The following is a 5,891-nucleotide window of genomic DNA, read 5'->3' on the forward strand; positions in this document are numbered from 1 at the left end:
CTTAATCTTGGCCTCAGACAGGATCACCAGTGATTCTGAAACTTTAGAAACCTCAGGAAGAAGGGATGGGTAAGATTAGGACAGTAGCAGTGGAACCCAGAAGTGGTATCTGGGCCCAGTAGCAGGAACAGAATGTTCTGATCAGATTACTGCTACCACCTGGCCTCCTTAGTTCCTACCTATTTTCAGCATCTGCTTTTACAAACTTCCTATCAATTCTACAAAATTGCCAACATCTTTCCAATCAATTATTTTTCCACTTAAGGTAGCCAGAATAAGTTTCTGTTACTTAGAACCAAGAATCCAGGCTGAGATGCTATCTAACGTTTATTGAGTGCCTTTTCTGTGTCAGGCATTGTGCTAAGCCTCACACATACAATATCTCATTTAATCCTGCCCTGACAAAACCCTATGAGGTAAGAATAGATGAGAAAATAAAGGCAAAAAGACTAACTAATTTGCCAAAGTTATACAACTAATTTGGCAGAGCTAGGTTACAAAATCAGCCAGTCTGATGCTAGAACTAATTCTCTCAATCATTTCACTACCTCACAAAAGAAAAAATTCTGAAGCTTTCAGAAGTATGAAATTGGAAAATAAGACTTGAGACATACTCCTAAGGTTCATGAATATTGTGAGCTAATAAACTGCAGAGAGAAATCCTGAAAAGGTAGAAGGAAAATAAAATATTCAGGTCAGATTGAAGGCAGTTTTACCATGAAGCAAATGAAGCTTAAGCGTCCTTCACTTGCAAGGGGCCCCTTCCAAAGCCCTAAATTTAATTTTGCATTCATAAATTTGTACTCTTCTTCTTAATGGCCCCTCAAAATGGTATAAGCTTCAGACTGCACAAAAGCTGGATCCATTCCTGAATGAGACCACGAATTAGAGACTCATTTTCAAGCCCCAGATGGAAAACAAACAGAGGATCATTAAAGAGAGACATAGACCTACAGAATATAGATGAAAGCACATGTAACATTCAAGGCCAATTCCACTCTCCTTTGCTCCAGGGAGAAAAAGGGAGAATTAAGAGTTATTTCTCACCACCCTAGATGGAACACAGAAAGCTGGCTTCTCTCTCATCTGACAAAAGGAAAGACAAGATCTGTGTGCTTAGCAGGTTCGACAGCAGCAGCCAAGGCTGTCTCGGGCCCAGACAGTCATCAGGTCCTCCTTCTTACGGAACCAGCTGGATATAGATATGACTCTCAAGAAGAACGGACAGCCAGGCCTCCTAGGGGAGACTAGGAGGATCCTATCTTTATTTAGAATGTTATTTTGTTCATCATTGATTTTTTTGCATTAATTTTTATTTTTTAATTGTCTTAAAATAGTATTTCTCTTGATTAGTGAGGTTTTTGGCACCCCTTTAAATTTTGCACCCAAATAGTGCCTTGCTTCCCATATCCTCATACCAGCCCTAACCAGGCATACAGAGAGTCACCAAAATGCAAATCCTGCAGTTTCCCTCCAAAATAGCAATAGATCGTCCAATCATTCACCTATATTTCCAATATAACACTGTCACCTAAATTCAAACTGCTGTACTATAATCTGGATGCATCATCCATATTTATATCTAAATCTGGGAGCCCGCGTTACTTTAAGGAATTGGCAAAGAAACCAAATTTTATTACAAAGTAATATTGTTTGAAAGGTTATTGGCCCTAGGGCAGGACTGCCCAACCAAGACAAACAAGGTTTCGTCCAGTGGTTCTTTGTCCCAGCCACAATGAAAATCAGTCGGAAAGCTTTTTTAAAATGCCAGTGCCAGAGTCCTACTTCCAGAGATTTTGATTTAATTGTTCTGAAGTGACATCCAGGCAGGCTTTTTAAAAAGAGCTTTACCAGGGTATAATTTACATACCATAAAATTCACCCACTGAAAGTTCAATGACTTTTTTAGTAAATATATATGGTGGTGGAGCTACCACTACAATCTAGTGTAGAACCTTCCTTTCACCCCAAAAAGCCTCCAGTGCCAGTTTGCAGTCAGTCCCTGCTCTACCCCAATCCCAGGTATCACCAGTATGTTCCCAGTCTCTATGGATTTCAAGCACTGGTATTTTTAAAAAGCTTCCCAATTGATTCCAGTGAGTAGACGCTATAAAGAACTACCATTCTAAACACCAAAGAGCTAAACTCTCTCTCTAGTTCTGCCTCACAAAATTTGGACACTTTCTGTTAGAATTTCTCCCTATGGAGAAATAAAATCTCTAATTTCATATCAAAAAGTCTTGGGGAAATAGAATAAATCTTGTGACAAATATCCTGTTTTTAACTTTACTGAAATATCATTATGTGAAAGATGGCTGTACGTATATCTACACCTCTAATATGTATGCAATGCCACATTTGTACTCAGGCTGAGGACACAGAGTTCTTTTGTTTTGTTGTAAATTTAAAAGCCCGCTATGCTATCTTCAAAGTCATATTCATTGCCTTAAAAATTAACAAAGAAACATTTACCTCAGACTGAAAAATTATGAAGATTACAAAACCACTGTCTTCAGATGTTCAAAAGCTCCTCAGGGGAAATGTTCTAGAAAAGAACAAAATATCTTATTATTACGTTGCACCAACATAGAACTAATAACACTAATGCAGGAAAATCCTAGAGAAAAGTCAGACTGACTGACAAGGCATCGTGTGGAGCTGATGTCCTCCTGTCACTGTAGGCATGCCAGGCAAGCAAGCACTTGTAAAGGGGTGAGCCTGAGGAACAGGAATGAACTTGAGGGAATTCGCAGAAATGCCAGCCCCAGAGGTCTTTAAATGCATATGAGTAAACCACTGCCAGAGGCTTCTGGGTGAGTCAGTGCTTTTTCAACACAAGCAATTCTTCTGCCTTCATTGGCCAGAACAGTGAACCGCAGACAGCACCAGTTATCAACACAGCCCGTACGTGGGAAATGTTACGGGGTGCAGCTAGAACATGACCCACCCAGACCGCTCCCTAAAGTTGCAAAGCTTTAAAACAGTGCTCGTAGCCAAGGAGGTGCTGTCTCAGGATAGGCTACCAAAGTTCTCCAGCAACAAGGTTATTGGGAGTCAATAGAGCACCTTCTGAGGGAAAGTGGCCCTTATTCAGGAATGAAGAAAGTTTGGATTCTAATCAAGTAGATGGATGGTCCAAAACCATGTACTCTCTATATGTTGGTTTTAAATTCCCAACATCTATTAAGATGTTGGGAGGCAAATATTAAGTTATTGCCTCCTCTGATTATCAATTCTGAATTCTTACTCCATAAGAAAATCTCAAATGATTAAAAAAAATTCCTGAGAAGATTGGATAAAGAAGTCCAACATGCTCCAGCCTACCTTCCTCACTCCACATGGTTAGAAATGACAGAAAATAATTTTGAATAAACAAATCAGAAACAATTGAAAGTAAGAAAAGAAAGACAACCTCTGTGGCCAGTAATAAGGAACCATCTCCGAAAGATTCATGGAATCAGATTAATGAACCTAAAATAGATACAGGAGATGACACTGGTGGGGAAGACCCCAACGGGACCTAAATTAGAGAAAGAAGATATTGGGGGCCTGGTTGGGTCATCTCAGTAGGAGCAGACTCACAGGCAGTCTCTCTCTCTCTCTCTCTCTCTCTCTCTCTCTCTCTCTCTCTCTCTCACACACACACACACACACACACACACACACACACACACACACACACCCCAAGCTTATAGGAGCAGCAAGCCCAAGGGACAGATCCGGGGCCAGGATTCCAGCCAGAGAATTAAGAATATGCTTCCAGTATCTGGCCTCACCCAGGAGGAGTGGAAGTGTCTTGGCCTGAAGATTCTACTGACTCACCCGACCCAGCCCAACATCCTATTCCTACCCTACCACCAGAGGATAGCACATCCTCAGACACACCATCTGGGTCTTTCAAATTTCAAGTGAATAAAGAATCACAAACCACCAAACGTTTGAAGAAAACCCTTATTGTGACAGAGACACCAAATACTACTAAGAAAAGAGCTAGCTATCTCAAGAAAGCAAGAGAGAGAGAGAGAGAGAGAGAGAGAGAGAGAGAGAGAGAGAGAGAGAGAGAGAGAAGAGAGAAGAAGAAGGAGGAGGAGGAGGAGGAGGAGGAGGAGGAGGAGGAGGAGGAGGAGGGAGGAAGGAAGGAAGGAAGGAAGGAAGGAAGGAAGGAAGGAAGGAAGGAAGGAAGGAAGGAAGGGGCAAGGGCACGGGCATGGGCAAGGACAGGGCAAGGAAAACAAACAAACAAACAGCATGCTTTAAAAACCCAGGAGTTGGGCCAAATAGCAGAATTGATACAGCAGACAGACTTAGAAAGGCGACAAGTGAAATAGAGAGTCTCTACTTCAAAAACAATAACAGAATAAAGAAAAGAAAAATATGATAGAGGCATAGAGAGAGAATCTAAGAGAGGAACTCCTCAAAGAAATGATGGAAGGAAATTTCTCAGAGCTGTAAGATTATCTTGAAGATAGAATTGGGGCTACTTTTATTTTCTTTAAACTCTTTTGTTTTTCTACTTTTCTTCAATGAGCATACATTTTATTCAAAGGGAAACTTTTTAATTACTTATATGGTCTGAAAAGAATAAATAAAAGGAAAATCCCTAAAACACATGATGGGCTTTTTAAGAAAAATGAATGAAAAGTCAATTAGAACTTCTCTAAGGAAAGAGCTATTATAAATTAAAAATGGTCACCAAGTAAGAGTCATAGAAACTTTGCTAGAGGTCTTCCAAAATAGAAATGCTAGTCCTTTCCATTTAGGAATAGAAAATGGATTCTCCTATACATTTTATTTTTTTATTATTACTTTTTTTTTTTTAACACCTACAGCACCTGGTCTTCCTAGATGGTCTCCCACTAAGCACTAACCAGGCCCAACCCTACTTAGCTTCTGAGATCAGATGAGATTATGTACATTCAGGGTGGCATGGCTATAGTCTCCTGTGCCTTCTAGAGTTGCTATCCTAACCATATATCGGAGCCAAAGCCAGAGTTGGCCTTGTGGGGCCTCAGAAACTCACATTAAGAGGTTTCACTGTAAAGATGATGATAAAGAGCCAATGATAAATTGTGCAACATGTTTTAGGCAGAACTGCCATCATCCATGGAGAAGAAGGAGGTGATATTCCAGGAAAATCGAAGGAGCAAATGTCTGCTTAACAAAGGCCTCCAAGGCTGCTATTTACATCTGTGTCAAGAAATAAAACAAACAGAACCTTCTTTTCAGAGCATATTCCTGTATCCCAAACCAAACCCACGTGATCCTCTCTGAGTTCTTTGTGCTCCAGCCACCCTAGGGAGGTAAAATAGTGCCATTGTACTCATAATTGCAGGTTCTTCCTTACGTTGGAGAGACACTCAGGAGAGTTTCCAGAGTCCAAAAATATATCATGGCAAAATGGAGTGCATGCCCAACCCCTTGCATGGCAAGATGCTATTTCCTGGGGTCTTTTTACATTTATTTCTTTTTCCTTTGATGTTAGAGTTTACAAAATAATTTAGACTTACCTACAACCTGTCCCTATGCAGTTACTTCCTCTAGAATCTGACAGTTTTATGGTCTACCAGAGAACTAAAGAGTAGGAGAGTTTCCTTTTAAAAATAAGTATGTGTGTGTGTATTTTTTTTAATGTTAAAGCATCATAAGAACTCAAGCACCAATAAAGAGAACGAATACAGTAACCCTAAAAGAGATGCTAGTAATTTCATTCTAAAACTAGGTCCAAGTCCTTGCAGCAGACCTTGAACTAGACAGATTCATATTTTCAACAAGCATATTAGCACCCACTATAGAGCAGGCATCATGCTAGTTGCTAAGAATACAGTGCCTCTGAGCCGTGAGGGGGCAGTGGGATGGTCTGGTATGAAAGAGACGGATCCCAGCACCTCCAA

General features: G+C 40.3%; 1 pseudogene; it reads right to left on the bottom strand.

Annotated features, from left to right (window-relative positions):
• Positions 1-4,820: 4,820 nt before the first annotated feature.
• LOC118614872 lies at positions 4,821-4,938 on the bottom strand (annotated as a pseudogene).
• Positions 4,939-5,891: the final 953 nt, after the last annotated feature.

This window comes from Rousettus aegyptiacus, unplaced genomic scaffold (genome assembly GCF_014176215.1).
Source record: "Rousettus aegyptiacus isolate mRouAeg1 unplaced genomic scaffold, mRouAeg1.p scaffold_m13_p_2, whole genome shotgun sequence".
Taxonomy (NCBI): Eukaryota; Metazoa; Chordata; class Mammalia; order Chiroptera; family Pteropodidae; genus Rousettus; species Rousettus aegyptiacus.